Genomic DNA, 17,875 nt, shown 5'->3' on the forward strand with positions numbered 1-17,875 from the left:
TTTTAGTTTTACTTTTCTGTGCATAATTTTATTCCTTAGTACTATATTGAATAAATAATTTTCTGTGATTTTTTTTAACAAATTGATATTACATTGATTTTATTCTGATCAATTTCAATACAAATCTGTGTATTTTTTTTAAAATTTTGTTCATGTAATATTATTGGTTTCTGAAAGCAAGCACTTTCCAAGATATAATAATTAATGAATTATGTAAGTGAAATACTTTCTTTCATTACTTATTACTGTTAATTTTTATACAGTTGTATTTGTTTATAAAATTCTCTATTTAAATAATATTTCTTGTATTGTTTACTTTTTCCATGAAATTATACTATAATATTTGAACAAAACTAAATTGTTTCTTTACTGTTAGTATTAAATTTCATTATTTTATAAAAAAAGCAAAAAAAAAATTATAAACAAGAACATTTTGTGAAAATACATATTGTAGGAATTTTCTTATCTAAGCTGATTGGAGAATAGTTCACATCAAATATAATTTGATCTGGATTATTGAATGTTCAAAGAAGAGAACTTTTAGCTAAAGAACTTTATACTAAATACTCCTGAAAACACTACTACTATTAAGTGTTACATAAAAACAACTGGTTTTTTTCTTTTTTTTAAATAACCTCAAAATACTTCACTAGATTAGAAATCGATTGTAATGACAGTTTTACAATGAATGTAATGTTAAATGTAAAATAAATTAAAAAAATAGATAGTAAATGTCCATGAACAACTGAATGTTAATCTGACACACGTACAGTTAAGAATCTTGCCAGCAATGAAATTTAAATTGCTATTGAAATGATTACAACAAATAATATCGCTATGTAGCAAAAAGTGAATTGCTTGGACAAATAATATTCTGCTAAGACCTCGCTTCTACCATGTTCAAGGTCTAAGTTCATCAAGGAATATACCAAGATTCAGTCTGATACTGAATGATAATGAAGTGCAAAACAATTCTTCTACTTCCTTACAGAGGAACTTTTAAATGAGTTGGCCTTTGATAAAATTGCTATAATCTCTATTGGAATTGTATTGTATTAGTGATTTACGTAAAAAATACAACATTTAAAAGAACTTTAAACATATTGAAAAAATATACATAGTTATATAAATAACCGTTAAACACTTGCAAAAAATTAAAAAACTTTACAGACTTCTTTTCTTTAACAGTGGCTAAGTTGTTGCACTTGTAAACCTACTGGCATATGGTGCTAATCTCATCACTATAGATATCAATTTACATTATAAAATTAACATTGACAGCTTAATGTAAGAGGAACCATGATTGATAGAACCTCAGAGAAGAGAAACATACATGTTTTATTGATTAATGGTTGGTTATAAAGCTATAAACCTGTTTTTATACATATTTAGTCATCGTCCCAAAAGTATACCTTAGCAGATATGTAGTAACTGGAAAGAGTGGTATACATTGAAAAATAAAATTACTTTATCTCTTTAGAAATTGGAAACTAAAAATCAATGGATAAAAAATTTATTTTAGGATGATTGAAGGAAATGTATGTAAATACTAATTTTTTGTAAATTCATATCTGGAATTATATATTGCTGTATTTATCAGTTATTTTAAGAAATTATTTAAGTTCAGTATCAGATTAAATTATCTCTGATAAACTATTTATATTTTTAAAGTTATTTGGTTATGTGTAACAATCCAGTTGCAAGTTACGCATCTCCAACAACACTCAAGTATTGACTGATATGTTTTCAAGCCCTGCCATAAACACAGTTCTTAAAGTATTATAATTTTTTTTTGTACAATTTTAATTTATGATTTTATGGATAAAGTAAACAATAGTTATAAAAATTAATTAGAATAATTTTTGATATTGTAATAGTTATGAACACATTTTATAATTTCTACTATTTCAATAGTGAAAGATATATTTTAATTTACATTCCGTGGAATTATGCTACTCAATAGCAATATAATTGTAAGTTGTTTTTTCTTTAATTATTTATATTTAAGAAATTATAGTAGTATTTATTATATTTACAGTTTACTTCATTATTATTATTAATTTTGTAATATTATTATACCAAATATAGGAAAAGGGTATGGTAACTATTAGATTAATTTAAATAATTAATTAGTTTTGTCATTTTTTCATGTCACGTAAATCTTAAATGTAGTAACTTTATTACTGTATCTGCATGAATTGCATTCCTGTTGGTTTTTTCATGTTAATTTTTTTTTTTTACTTTAATGTCATTTCAAGTATTATTATTTAAATATATTATTTATGAAAAATGTTAATTTTTAAGAAAAATCTATTTCAAACATAATATGTTTATGATAATTCAGATAAATTTCTTTCTTAAAATGTTGTATTTTAAGATATTGGAATTCATTTTTTCTTCGGGATAGCTGGACTCTCCCAGATTAAACAAAATTAATATTTATTATTGGTTTTACTTTAAAATTGTTTGTAATTTATTGTAATACAGTGCCTTTCTTCATTGTTATGTTATGTGTTATTTTTATTTTTTATATGTGTATTAAACATTTTTGTGATTTTATTTATAAAACTTTCTGTATTCTTAAAAGATTTTTAATGCAAAATAGATGTATTTTTTGATATAATTTTTTTCCAATTTTTTTGTTCCTAAGTTTTTATTTTCAACTAGTATTTATATCTATTAAAAATAATATCAGTTTATATTAATATCTTTGAAAGGTTAGAGTTAATGTAAATAAAAATAAACTGAATTTAGTGACCACCATGCCATATCGTGTTAATCAATGTTATTTCCATTCTTACTAGAACTATTACTGTGTTTTATTAATCCGTATTCCAACTGTTATACAAAAATATATTGTTAGGTTCAATATATGTATTGTATCTTGGAGTTTAAATTTCAGTTAAAAAAGAAGAAATGTGTTTGCATATTAATAGTTACTAACTAATATTGTTATAATCATTGTGTCGTGAAATGTCAAGTTAAATGTCTTACCTTAATGAGACTTATAATTTGCAAATGCACTTACCATTTTTTCATGTCTACTTTAAACCTCATGAGCAAAGTAATGTTTAGTTATGGCTTTTTCACGTGGAATTATTCAATACTAACTTTAAAAAGGAATAATATGATTGATTGATTTGGACTTGATAAATAAATGACACCCTGGTGACATGCATGTTATTACTAAAACAATTATCATAAGCAGTTAGTTCAGCAAACACCAATTCAACTGTTTATTAGCCATATTTTCTAATTACATTGACCTTTATAAATAGTGATAAATAATTTTCTATCATACAGCTGAATTACTATTTCAAAACAAAAAGTCCAAAATGTTAACTCTAGAACAGAAATTCTAGTTTTAATGGATCATATACCAAATAAAATTTAGTCAGGCTTAAATTATTCTTATAAGAAAAAATGCTTATATTTAGTTCTTTTTTTTCCTATAAGTACATTGTTTGAAAATATATCATGATGCCTATTTTTTTTTTTTTTAGTAGTAAATGTAAATTACTGCTTTTCAATTTGAAGTATAAACATCTATAGGTCTTTTAAGGTAACTTTGTCCTTAGAGTATTTGAAGGTCATCTATGTCTTTTTATTTGTAAAATCACATGCAAGCACCGTAAATAAATAAATTATGTTTAATATTTAAATATTAAAAAATTATAAGAGCTTGAAAATCAACTATATTATTTTATTATATATATCCCAAGTAAGACACACAACCTGATGATTCTGTAAAATCTCTCAGGGGATTAAAAGTCTGGATATTAAAGGGCATGAAATAAAGAGAAAAGTACTTTCAGTCAAAGTCACATTGTAAAGTACCCTGTTTCAATAATCACAATTAAACAAATATTTTGGATACAGTGCAGCAATTAATGAACTTGAAATATAAGAATAAGAAAAAATAATCTCCTTTAAACATGCTTTAAATTACTATCCTCAGAAATATATATGTATATATTACTTAACTTGTAAAAATACAATCTGAAAATCACTGTCATCATAGTTCTTGGTTGGAGTTGAAAACATACAAATGAAACTTGAATAAATTGCAGATATATTCATCATTTGATTAAAAGTGTTTCATGAAAATACATTGGTAATTATATACATAGATCAGTTCTTACTTAACCTTCTAGCTAGGATTAGTTTAAGAAAAAATCTGGTTGTAATCTTGCCATGATATGCGATAAATTTATCTTTGTAAATTTTAAATAATAAAAATATTTTTTATATTATTTATTTTATACATATTTACTAAAAATGATAAGTTATAGTTTACATTATTTTTGTAGTTTATTAGTTTCATTAATTTTCACCATCAGTATTATATAGCCATGAGAAAAAAATCCAAACTACTTCTATGCACAGTCTTTTACTTTTATTGCACAGTCGGGGAAATTAATAGTATCTAGGGATATATAATCTGAGAAGAAATTAGTCATCCCTTATATCATTTTAAAAAAATAGTTAAGGAATAATAATAAAAGGAAATAATATATTTGAGAAATCATATGAACAAGATAGTTAAATAGATTTTAGTAAAACCATATAAAATTTGTTTCAGCATTTCATAATAAAAAATAAAGCTATAATTTTTCTTGCAAAACTGTTAATAATGACACAAAATTTTTTTATAATGTTTTGTAATCCACAAAAGTATTTTGATGAGGATGCTGTAAATAACAAATGAATTTATAAGTTTCTTATAAAGCTAGCTATAAAAGGAAATGTTTAGAAAAATCATATTAAAATAAAAGAAACGAGTAAATTTCATTTAATACATTTTTTATATTAAACTTAGATATTCTGTAAATTATCGTGATCCGTGACCTTTTATCTCCATTAAATTGAGTTAGAGGCATAACCTTTATAGATCAATATTCCCCTTTCCTAATGCCTGATTTCTTCTTTCTTGGATGAGTACCATGTAAGTTGATTCAGCTGCCAAGTTGGTCTGTCCAGTAGCAGCATGCTGGCATCTTTTAGTAGATGTCTTTATTGGGCTCAGTGAGATGGTGCCCTTTTTTTGTTCCTGTGAGACTGTCGAGAACTGTGTTTCCTGTCTGGAGATTTCACAGAACATCAATTTGTGACTGGATGTCTATTGGATAAATATAAACCTCCATATATTATAATAAAGTCTTAAATGTAGTTATTTAGTAATTCATATGAATGATTTATAAAAACATATTGTTGCAGAACAGTTTTACAATTACTGTACAGTTACTTTTTCCATTTCTAAGTCTGGTGGTAGATTTTTCAATGTTGCCTGTTTGTTGGATAATGCAGCGGTTATTTTTAACCTGTACATTGATATGTTATCAGTAGTTTCTTTGGGTTATTCATTTATCAAATCCAGATAATTGAGATTTTTTCTTACTGTATGTATAATAACTTTATTAGTAATTAATTAGCCTATGTTTTACTGATACTGGTTTGAAAATCCATAAAACTGGTAATTATAATTGAGAACATTATATTAATAATGTTTAGTATTTAAATTTTTTCTGGTAAAAGTAAATTTATGTAATAAATTTAAAAAAAGTTGTTACAATAAAAGTGTGTAACATAATAAATGGAAAGATACGTACGTTCATTATAATATAAAACAAATTTTTTTATGAATGTTGTTTTTTATGAATCAACAGAATTCTATCTTTTTTTATCTTAAATATATTTATTGTAAATTTTTAATTTATTTTGGTTTGGCGTGTTTGAATCATGTTTTTTTTAATACTTTTGATTTTTAGGAATATTTTTAAACATATATTTATATTAAAAGTAACTTATAGAGAAATAAAATAAGTAGGTTTGCGATGGGACTTCTCTTTGTTGTGGTCTGCTCATAAACTTCTGGGTTCCTTTATACTGATAAATGATTACTTATTTGGAATATGTAATTTCAAGTAATCAGTTGTAATATTTACTATTCACAATAAAAAAAATGTTTATTCGGAGTGGGATTTCGTGAATTTTAATAACAAATTTTTTATATCGACTCTTGATCTGAATTTTACCTGAAGGCCTAAAAATTATTTCTGACCAAACTCAAATTAATCTTAAAAAGAAAAGAATCATTAGAACTGTTTAATCTTACATTAAATAAAAATCCTTAATCCTTCTATCATATTTTAATGAAATATATTTTTCACAGTTCAGAATAATAACATCGTCGTGTAGTACATATTGAATTTTATATATACAATATAAAGTGCAAATATCTGTGATGTTGCAGGTTTTAGTAAAAAAAAAAATATATAAATGAATAAAATCATCTTTATTGATTATTGATTGCTTCTGTATTATGCATCGCTTTTATAAGGATAAAAATGAAGCTAATAAAAGGAAGTTTAAAAAAAGAGGGTTTTACTAGATGTTTAAAGTGCATTTTATTGCTGAGTTATATTAATATAAAACATATTTACTAGTAATAAGTTGTTTACCCATTTTAGGATTTTTTCTACCATATTAGTATCATAACCCCACATGGGTAGTCAGATATTTCTTATTAAACATTTTTTTAATGCATTAGATTATTTTCTGTACTACTTTTATAAAATACTATATCCTTAATAATCTTATAAAAAATTGACTTGTTTGACATAGAACTATTTGTCTCTAGAATTGGTTATCAGCAAAAGTAGTTAAATATGTTTATCTTAATACACATAATTTAAAACAGCATGTTACTTAGAGTATGTATTTTATTACATTTTGTGAACATATTGAACTAATATAAAAGTTATAAATAAGTAAAGAAAGTAAAAGAGATCGGAATAATGAGGAACAGATTTGAGGAAAGAGCCGCTAAGATGATAACAAGGTGTAGGCTATGCATGATAAAATTCAACAAAGGTAGGAAAGATACATTTAAGTAAGAAATAATAAAAAGGAGTGATTTGTTAAGCAAAAGAGATATTAGAAACCTCATTTAAATCAGTCATAAATATGTAGGTAATAAAAATCAAAGAATTAACGCTTACATTGTAACTAAAGATTTATATTTCAAATTAATAAATTTAATTTTGGAATCACATCACATGTTCCTCCATTCAGACATTTTTTGCAATTGGAAGTCAAATTGTAATTAAATAAAAATTAATGAAAGTTTGTAAAAAAAATTTTAATGTTAACAGAAATTACATGAACTGTGAAAAATATTATTTTCAGATATGTAATAAAATAAAGATTAATTTTTCAAGAATAAAATTTATTCTATATAATCTTATTTAAATGATTTCAGTGTATAATTGAAAAATTTTAATTTGCTAACCGTATATTGGTAACCTATATAATTATAGATTGGTAATCTATATAATTATAAATAATAAAGTTTAAATTTTAATAAAAGAAATTATTGGTTTATAAGAATTGTAAATTAGATTACTAATATTGTAAATTTAAGAGCACGCATTTTTTCATTACAGTATTGTAAATTATATTGTGTGTGTATGCACAGATATGGATTTAAAAAATGGATGTTAAAATTAGTTATTAAAGAGCACATATTGTGTATGTATGCATGTGTTTGTGTGCTTGATGCGATTAAAATGTGCAAATAAATGCTATGAGAAATTATATACATAATAGCTGTAAAAATAATTATAATAAAAGCAAAAAAGAAAAAAAAAAATGAATGAATGATCACACTTAACTTTAAAATTTTTTCTGTAATAAATGTGTACTTAAATAATATATATAACCTTGTTCACTTCAATTTTTTAGATAGCCTGTAGAAGATTATGAATGCTTAATTTAAATTTTATTATTAGGAATATAATACGATTGAAAAAAAAATTTATCTGATTTAATAATTCAAAATATCGTTTCTTAACTGTATTACATGTAAGTAGAATAGCGACCTAAAATGACTTATAAATTAATGGATGTTACTTAGAATTTAATTAACTTACATGTATTATAAAATGAAACAAAAAAATATTATGGTTCTTTAACTATTATAAAAAATGTTGTACTTCAAACTCTTTAATAAACTTATTAAAAAATCTATTCGGTCAAGTCTAAACTAAATTATAATTTCTCCAGCAAGTTACTCTGGACTGTATACAATACAAGAATATAATAAAACAGTAACATTAATGATCTGAGAGATTGTGCAGCAGTTAATCAATTCTGCATTCCCTTAAATACAATTTCCCATATGTTTTTAAAATTTTCTTTATAACTTTTTTTATTAATTTTGAAAATAGATAAAATAAAATTGTAAAATAATTATTATTATAATAATTACATTTGTATCTAATAAAAAAATTAATTAATTATCTAAAATACAATATAAAAACACAAAAATATTTTTCAATTATTCTGTTATACCATTATTTTCAGTAATTTTGACGATGTATTGAATAAAAAAGTTATTAATAGAAAGAAAAGTAAAGTAGTGTATTTAAATAGTATGATACATTTAGAAAAAATTATTTATGTTTATAAAAACACTTGCAATAGAAATAGATAATTGTTTATACTTTATACCATCAACATTCAAGGAAGAAGAGATGCCTTGATAAAGCATAATTGTGGGACATGTACTGAGCATTCAGTGAAACATTCTAGATGAAATATTTTTAACTGAATTTTTTTAGTGTATCTGACACCTTACCCACCATTTATTTCTTGTGTATCAATAAATATTACATGTATCTGTTTGATATATGTTCTCCTTTCTCTATACCTAATCTATTGGTATTTTTGTTAGTTTTTCCGTATCATTATCAATTATTGTTATATCCTTGATGAAAGTTATTTTTACATGCATTTTTCATCCTACATCCACGTATCTATTGTCTCTTCATACAAAAACAATATAAGTTATCCATCTCCAAGGCTTTAATGTTTTTTCTCTTGGATAGGAGTGTCCCAATGTCCCAGTTATATCAGCATCCCTAATACTTAAAGTTTCTTCAAAAGTCAATTAACATTTCTTGATTGTTAGAAGTGTTTCAAAGTACAAAGTTTTATGTTCAGATTTTTTTCTAGTAACTATTTTATATATTATATCCTTTTAATCTCACTCTGTCAGGCTAAGGACCACTTGTAAATACTACAATTTAGAGGCGAGAAGTATTTTGCCAACCTATCTTGATCTATTCCAAGTACACGTATAATCATATATTGACACTTTTCCCAAAGTCCCATTTTCTTTATTACTGTGTAATTTTTCTTACCGTAAGAATTAATCATTTTGACTGGAAATATTTGGTACAATTCTTTTCACCAAAACAAATATCCTGTGATTTACATTTTTTAGATGTAATGATAAGTTAAATTCGACAATAACTTTGGCAGTAACTTTGAGTACATATATTCATATATCGGTTAGCATAACATTACTCAGAACACAACCTTTTTTTTTCCTTTTAACTTTTAAAAGAAAAGAAAAAGTATAAAGTATGTACTTAGGAAATTAGATTGTTGTTTGATTTCCCAGTATAGATAGCCTTTAAGTCTTACTGTGTAGGTGTTCACAAATACTTCTGAGGTTCTATATATATATATATATATATATATATATCTGCTTACTGTAAAAAATCTACTCTTACATTAAGGACCAATTATCCAGCTTAGGTCCCTACTATTTATTAAATACTATTAATATTGGTTGCTTAATTTCAACTCCACATACTTATCTCTTAAGTATTCTTGTGTGCATTTACTCATGTTTGATTTTCAATTAGCGTTGTCTATGAGCATTAGAAACAATCAAAAATAGATTTTATTGAGGACAGTGCAATTATTTATTTTGAGCATCATTAAGTTCTTTATCCGTTGTTTCTTAAATGTTTTTGTGTTTATTTTTTAAAATTTTTCTGTCTATATTAAATCTTGGATCAAAACAATAAAGATTTATCCTCTTTCCTTATGTGTATGTTATTTAAATGAATGTTTGACCATGACTGGAGTAAATCCATTAATAATTATACTTATAATGTCTACATTAACATGTGTTTTAATTGAGCATTTCTCGTTAATCTATTCCTGTGATAAATATACATTCTGTGTTAATATTATAAAATTCTTATTTATTATTGTTCTCGAATCTTAAGAAATTTAGTCATTATAACATTATTATAGGTCAGTACCAATGAAAGTAATTTTTTAACGTAACCAATATGTTAAATTATAGGTTCTCTACTTTACATTTACAATCGAACTACATTATAATACCCTTCTTTTTGTAAAGGTTTTGGTGATTAACTTAATGACAGTCAAAACACTTTTCAAAATGCATCCAAGCATTTTTTGTTAGAACAATTTTATACTACTAAGAAATCTTCGGTCAGTTCTAAAGAAAATTATGGGTTTATCTTGGTGTAAATCCCCTGATACATAATGGAAGTAATGCTATTCGATTTTTCTTTTTTTAATGATTATAATAACTAATAAAAATTATTTTTATGTTCTATGGTGGACTGCTAATATCTCAGCCTTTTATGCTGAAAGTTTTGAATTCAAATCCAATTTGGTTTGGCGTGCTTCATATACTAGAAAACTCATTTACCATTAAGAAACTATTGTTGGGCGAGAGCTGTCATTTGATAGTGAATGAATAAATAAATTATTGCAATACTTTTGGGAAATATCTTTATTTATATTTTCAGTTTGTTGTAAAAAATTATGGCAGTTATATCAATAGTAATATAAATTGAGGCTTATTTTTTCCAAGGAAAATAATTTAACTTTGGTCATTAATTGGGTACAAAGAGCGTGATCGACAGCTAACTTACGTATGAAATAAATCATGTCCTCTTACTCTTGTAATTTAATTCCACCTGTACTTTAAGCTTTAATAATAATTAAATGACCTGTAGATTTTTAAAGATGTAAAATCAAGCCAAGAAAAATATTACACTATAAAATTCAAGAAATTAAAAAAAAATTCAACCAGCATTTAAAATCACACTGGTAGAATAAATAAATAAAATAAATCCTTATATGGAATACACATAAATAGTTATCATAATAATTACATTGAAATTAGGTTGTACAGTCTGTTGCGACTTCTAAATCGATCAGTCAGTCTCTTTTTTTGTTTCTTTAACTTCACAGTACTCCAATGAAGTATCTAGTGATTATCTAACGTTTTTCACATGGTATAATAACATTTTTTGAAGAATAAAGCAATTGTCTAAGAAAAGGGAGCTCTGCAGTTTACTATACAATATCTTGGATATCAGAACCCATGGTGGTTTTATAAAACTTCACTATTTTGTTCTCAGAAGTTTTCTTTTTTAAAGTTCCAGAGGTTCTGCTGCACACACAGTTAAATTTTATTAAGCTTTATTTTATATCCATGTTTTTGTATTAACATGGATTTTATATCCATGTTTTTTTGGAATTAAAAAAAATCAGACCTTTTAATTTATGTAATTTAAATCTGATATTAATATATATTTATATTTTAATGTATATTTATTAGGAAAATTTAACAAATGACTGCCGTATGTATCAGGGACTTAAAAAAATCTTATTTGTTCTATTTAGAGATTATATTGCCTTACTAAAAACAGTAAGCCTAATTACAATTTTCCAATCTTTTACAGTCTCAGGTTGACCATTCCTGAGGCTGTTATTAATTTAACCCTGATGACCATATCGCTCTACTTACATAACCATTCATGTCTGATTAAAACTAATTATACTTTTAACTAAATATGACCTGCAGCATCACAAAATGGCCTTTATAATAGCCAATTAATTTGCAATGACATTAAACACTTTCCCAACTGTTTTGTAAATACATCATAACAATTACTATAGTTAAATTTAAAGACCTACTAAATGGTATTTTTTAATATACCTATCATAATATTAAATTGTAGGGAAGAACATAGTTTAATAAACTTAGAATACATGGATATTATATATAAATACTTAAAATATTTAAAAAAGAGGAAAACTATACACATAAACAAAATACCAGTATAATAATACTATAATAAATAAGTACTATAATATAAGAAAGTGTTTTGTAAATTTTTATATGTTCTTATTTTATAATATATAATTAATTCACTGTTGATATTTCATCTATACTTATTATATCTGTAAACTTATAGCTATTAATAATTTACTTAATTTTTATTCCTTGTTACTTGTATATGTTGTAATATGTAATAATAATATTTTAAACACATTCTTGCCTGTTAGTTTTTCTCAATTGAATAAAATATTGTCAAATTTCTAATTGTTAGATAATACACCAGTTCTATTTATTATAAAAATATATTAGTTTATTGTAAAGAAAAATAATTAAATCAGTTGTTTGTAGAAAATTTATTATTAAATGTGCTATATTAAAATCCATAAATAATAAATTAATTTAAAAAAATACTTATTTACGTTCGTATATAGTATAGATAATTAAAAATTATTTAGCCTTAGAGAACAGAAATGTTATTAATATAATTATCTTAGAGCTTCTTTATTAATATATATATAAACTTATATAATTATTATATATAATTAAATTATTATTAACATACATTTAAGAATTAATAATGTTGTGTGTGTTTATATGTATATATACACATTACCTTACAATATAAACATACATTTATATAAAAAAAGAGGGGAAAATTTTAATTCTTTATCATTTACATATGGCTTTATACTAATAATTTCCCTCATAAATTTGTGTAATTTAATACTGATTCTTTTTTCTTATTAGTTTTTTATTATATTTTTTTGTTCATTAAAAATTATGTAGAAAACAAAAAAAAATAAAAAAATGTTTTAATTCAATTTAATTAATTAACAGATAAGGAAATTTTTTAATAGTAAACAGTATGCCACTTATTCTTTTTTTTATTTTTTTTATATCTGTTAAATACAAAAGAATGATGATTCTTTTATGCTTAGATAAGGTAAATTATTTTCCTTAAGTAAATTTAAACTTACTTCATTCAGTAACTACTTAATTTTCATTCAGTGCTTACGTAACTTAATTTTGTACTCCAGTAGCAGCCTGATCAAATGGTTTATAATTTATCTGGCTATTTCCATGAACTACACAATCACAGGGATTGGTGAGGATGCCTCTTTAGAAAGTTTTAATATTTACTCATATGGCTGATTAGTTTCTGACTGAAATGCAGTTATGTTGCAGTGTATATTTTAATATCTCAAAGCAAAATCAGTAATATTCTTCCTTAGGAGCATAGGGAATCAGAATGTACTACTCCTATAATCAATAAAAACACCATAACCTGAAGTATTGTGGAAAGGTTGGGTATTTGCTTTCTAGAGGGGACATCTGAGTGTAGTTATTTATCATACGAATTTAGTCATGGAGAAACCACACAATTTTTTTCTACCTACCTCTTTTCTTTATCCTCATTCTCTTTGAGTAGATTAAGCTATTTTTAGTCCATATGTAAGATTTGGAAACCCATGAATCTGGTGATTTTTTAGTAAGATTTGGGAGCAACTGCCTTTGAGATAATCAGGATCTGTCTTTTGTAGCTGATGGAAGCCTGGATGAGTGAATCACTACTAAATAAAGTTTTACTTCCTGATGCTTTAAAAAATAAAAATACAGTTTTAATGCTAATGTATTAACAAATATTATTTGCCACTGTTTTCAATTTAATATTCATTTTAAAAACTTAGTATTTATAAATCATCACTCATTATACGTTTGCTTGATGCATGATATCTGAGGACATAGTAGTATGTTCTATATAATCATTGTAGAATACTGAATGTACATTGTAATTTATTTATTTGTGAGCATAGTTAAGATAAGTAGATATTAAAATTAATGTTAAAGTAATAAAAAAAGATACATTTAAGAAAAAGTGAGTGGTGTATTACTGTTAATTATGAAAAAATTCCTTTTTCTTAATTAGTTTTGATTATAATTAGTATAATTTTATGAATTGATTTGCTGGTTATTCATAATAGTATTAAACAACTTAGAATGGTTTTGACAGTTGGATGATCAAGTAATTGCTACGTGTTGCTGAAAGTAAATAATCTTTAGATCTAATTTGTGTTTATAGTAATATAGATTGTCATCAAGGTGCTGTTGTTTATCATTGTCTTTCGATTATCCTCCCTGAGGCAAGTTCCTTGTGCCATGTTTATCTACATTTTCTTCTACTTCCAACTAAACTTTGAGTTCATGTTAGCTCCAGTTTCCCTTTAGGTTAATTTTAATTATAATTTTTAATATTCTCTGGCCTCTCTCCTGTACATATTCTACTGATCTTTCTAGCACTATTTTAATCAATCGATCTCCTCTTATGATATTTTTCTACCAATAATTATTACTTCTTCTATCCAGAATCGTTTTGATAAGTGTCTTTTCTCATTTACTCTCCTGATTACTTCGTTTTTCATTATCTTCATTATTTCCTACAGTCTTCTCCATGCCAACATCTGAAATATCTTCAGACTTTCATTCTCCCTTTTTCTTTGTGCCAGTGTTTCATATCCATTCAGAAATACACTAAACATAACTTTTACAAGTTGCTTTCTCAAATCTAACTTAATAGTAGTACAATAGCCATTGCTATTGTATATTTTTCCTTATCTTCAGCTATATTCCACATCATTTTACCTCTACTCTTTTATTTGTTCAATTCTTCTTTCTGTGCTATTCTGAAATGTAGCAGTATTGGATATTGCTGAATTTTTCATTTGCTCTTTATCATTATCCTTAAGATTTTGTTTATTTTTTAGTTAGTCATCTTGTAGTTGCTAATCTTTTTATTTAATGTAGTTAAATATTTATTTTTTCTCTATATAAAGTAATAATTGAATAAGAACATATAGCTGCTTCCCGTACTAAATTTCTTACAAGAATTTTGTTAAAATAGAATTATTTTATAATAAAATAGTATTATAAATTACCAAGTGTTAAGATTAGATTTATGTTTTTAAAGTACATTCTAATAGATTATGCTGCAAAGAACTCTTTTTCTTTTTCATTACAAATATTCAATACCATTCTAATTTTAATAATACTATAGATTGTTGCTTGTAAAAATATCATTAAAAAATGACAGCTAAATCTGTTTTCTCTTTGAAATGTTTATTTTGTCTTTCTGTGTATTGCAATTTTTGTGTATGGCAAATTTTAATTTGACCTATGATTTCAAAGATCAGTATTCTATTACCTGATATCTCTATTTACATATCTGATGTAACTCACTGAAGACTCAATTTTTTCCTTTGTTGAATTGTTATAACTGTATTCTGTTGATGTGTCACATTTAAGAGTTAATGATATGTTTCAAGGAACCAGAATTTTCTGGAAAGTATAATATCAAAAACTGGGTCACTACTATACATAATTACAGGCAAAGTTCTTGTCAGTAAGTCATGCATTATGTAGAAGGAAAATAAACATTCGACTCATTAATTTGAGGGATACCTTTACTTGCTTCTTATTTCCCTGAGCTTGTTGTTTTCCTCCCATAAAGATTGGCTATGGAACATGTTAGGAGTGTTAGATTCTATTTAAATATTTTGGAACTAGCAAAGGATACACATAAGAGTCCATTCATTACTAACAGATTTGATCTTGTACCTTACTCTAACGAGCTCAGCTCATTTAACCATTTCATAAATTTATTAATAAGTTGCAAAATTATAATTAACCACTGAGTAATATCTGGATCATTAGTCTGAGATCTCTCGAAGAGCAACTATTAAGGCTTTCTGACAAAACCTATCACTGCTAATAACTGATTTACCAAGTTTTTAAAAATCTTCTTGCTCAGTTTCAAGTGATTAATTTTTTTTTAATTTACTAAAGAATATTTTTTTAATAGTTAACAGACCTGTTTAGGTTTTCTTCAATATCTTAGCTTCTAATGTATTCTATTAAATTACATTCATTTTCCATCCTTAACCTTTTGTAATTTTATTTGCTGTAGAGGTTTTTATATCCAGTTTTCATTTCCAAAAAGTAATTTTGGTGATACCTTCATATTATACAACTAGAAATAGTTATATTTTATTAACGTTAATCCTAATTCCTGACTGAATTATTCAGCTGTGTTCATCACAGGCCAGCTGAATGAAATGTACCATTTTCTCGAACACTTACTCATATAAGATGACTCTTTGGTTTTATAGTAACCATTTTAGTTTTTTGTAAATTTTTATTTTATTCGTAGCTTTGCCACCAATTCTTTGAATAGAGATAGAAATCAGTTTGTTTTTGTTGGCTTTTTTTTACAAAAATGTACCTTAAATGAGGACCAGCAGAGCTTTTTTCGATCAAGACAGACAACTAACTATCCTAGGACATTAAGAACATTATAGAATTTCAGAGCACTTGTTTTTTTTTTTTAAGTAAAATCTTGTCAGATAATTGCTACTTCACTTCTCAGACATTTGACAAATGTCTATAGCAGAGAAAATAAGGCAGTACTTTCCTTTGATAAGATTTTTTTATTTATTTATTCTTTTTCTAAAAGGTATTCTTTACCTTTTATCTGGCTCATTTTACATATTCAATTGGTTAACGAGAATCTTATTTTGAAATTTTACATATCTGTTAACTAAGATCATATATAATTCAAGATGGCATGTTATACATACCGCATTTTGTTATGATTTAATGATTCAAAACATAAATTTAGAAAATGGATGGAGGCAAAATGCCTGCATCCATCTGCACACGATTCAATATTTTTTTTTTTTTTTTAATGTTAGGTTACATTAGCTATTGATCTATGAAATCATGATATTTGTACTATAGTATATAAAATTATTTTGATATATTCATTTGTTTATTGTGCACTTTTAAGTTAAATTATTACATTTTTCTTATTTATAATATTTAATTACTGAAAAGAACTTAATAAGAAGTTTAGCAAATTAAAAATAAATTACTTACAAATTAATAAATACATTTGTTTTCAGCATAATTTTGTATTAATTTGGGTAACTTTAATAATAAAAAAAACCAATGAAAAGTTTAAGTTTTATAATTTAAAAATATTATATTGGTTTATTAAAATATTAAGTGTTTGTTGTTTGTATATTTAACAGTTTTATTGTTATAGTTATTAAAATTATAATTTAATAAAGATTGCACGTAAAATTAGTAATTGTGTAAAAGATAACCATACACATTTAGATTTTATCAAATATTATATTACACAGTTAAATTGTCAATGGCACGTGTATCATTTATTGAAATGATAAAATATATGATCAACCTAAAGATATATATATATATATATATATATATATATATATTTGCTAAAATTATGAATGTTTAAGGTGTATCTTAATTAACAGGCACTGTGATATGAATTAATGTAAGTACAATTAAATGTTTTTCTATTAGTAATATTAATTTTAATTAATTGTTTTGTTTTTATTTTATTACTTTTTTTTTAAATTAATTCATTATGTATTTATTATTATTTTTTTTTGTAATTAATGCCTCTTGTTCAAAATATACATCATATTAAGTGTATTAATCAATTACTATTTATTTAAAATATCGGAACTAAATAAATATTGTGATAATTTATTATTTTATTTATATTATCTGTATTTCACTAATTAATTACAATTAAAAGGTGTAATAGTTTTTCAAGATATTATAATTTATCAGTATTTTAATTTTGTATTATTTCTTTTAAGTTTATTAATTTGTATTAAATTAAATTTGTGTACAATTAATACCTTTATTTATTTTTTTTAGGTGCCCTATCACACTCTAGTAGAGATTTGGTCGGTACATGCTATTTACATAAAATTCTGAAATGGGTAACCATTTCCTTTAAGAAAGCTTGAACCTTGCATCAAGTGGTTCTTTTTACTTGGAAAAAGCAGTTTGTTATTACATTATATATTTAAGCTGATTTATGTC

This window comes from Lycorma delicatula, chromosome 6, assembly GCF_047948215.1.
Source record: "Lycorma delicatula isolate Av1 chromosome 6, ASM4794821v1, whole genome shotgun sequence".
Taxonomy (NCBI): Eukaryota; Metazoa; Arthropoda; class Insecta; order Hemiptera; family Fulgoridae; genus Lycorma; species Lycorma delicatula.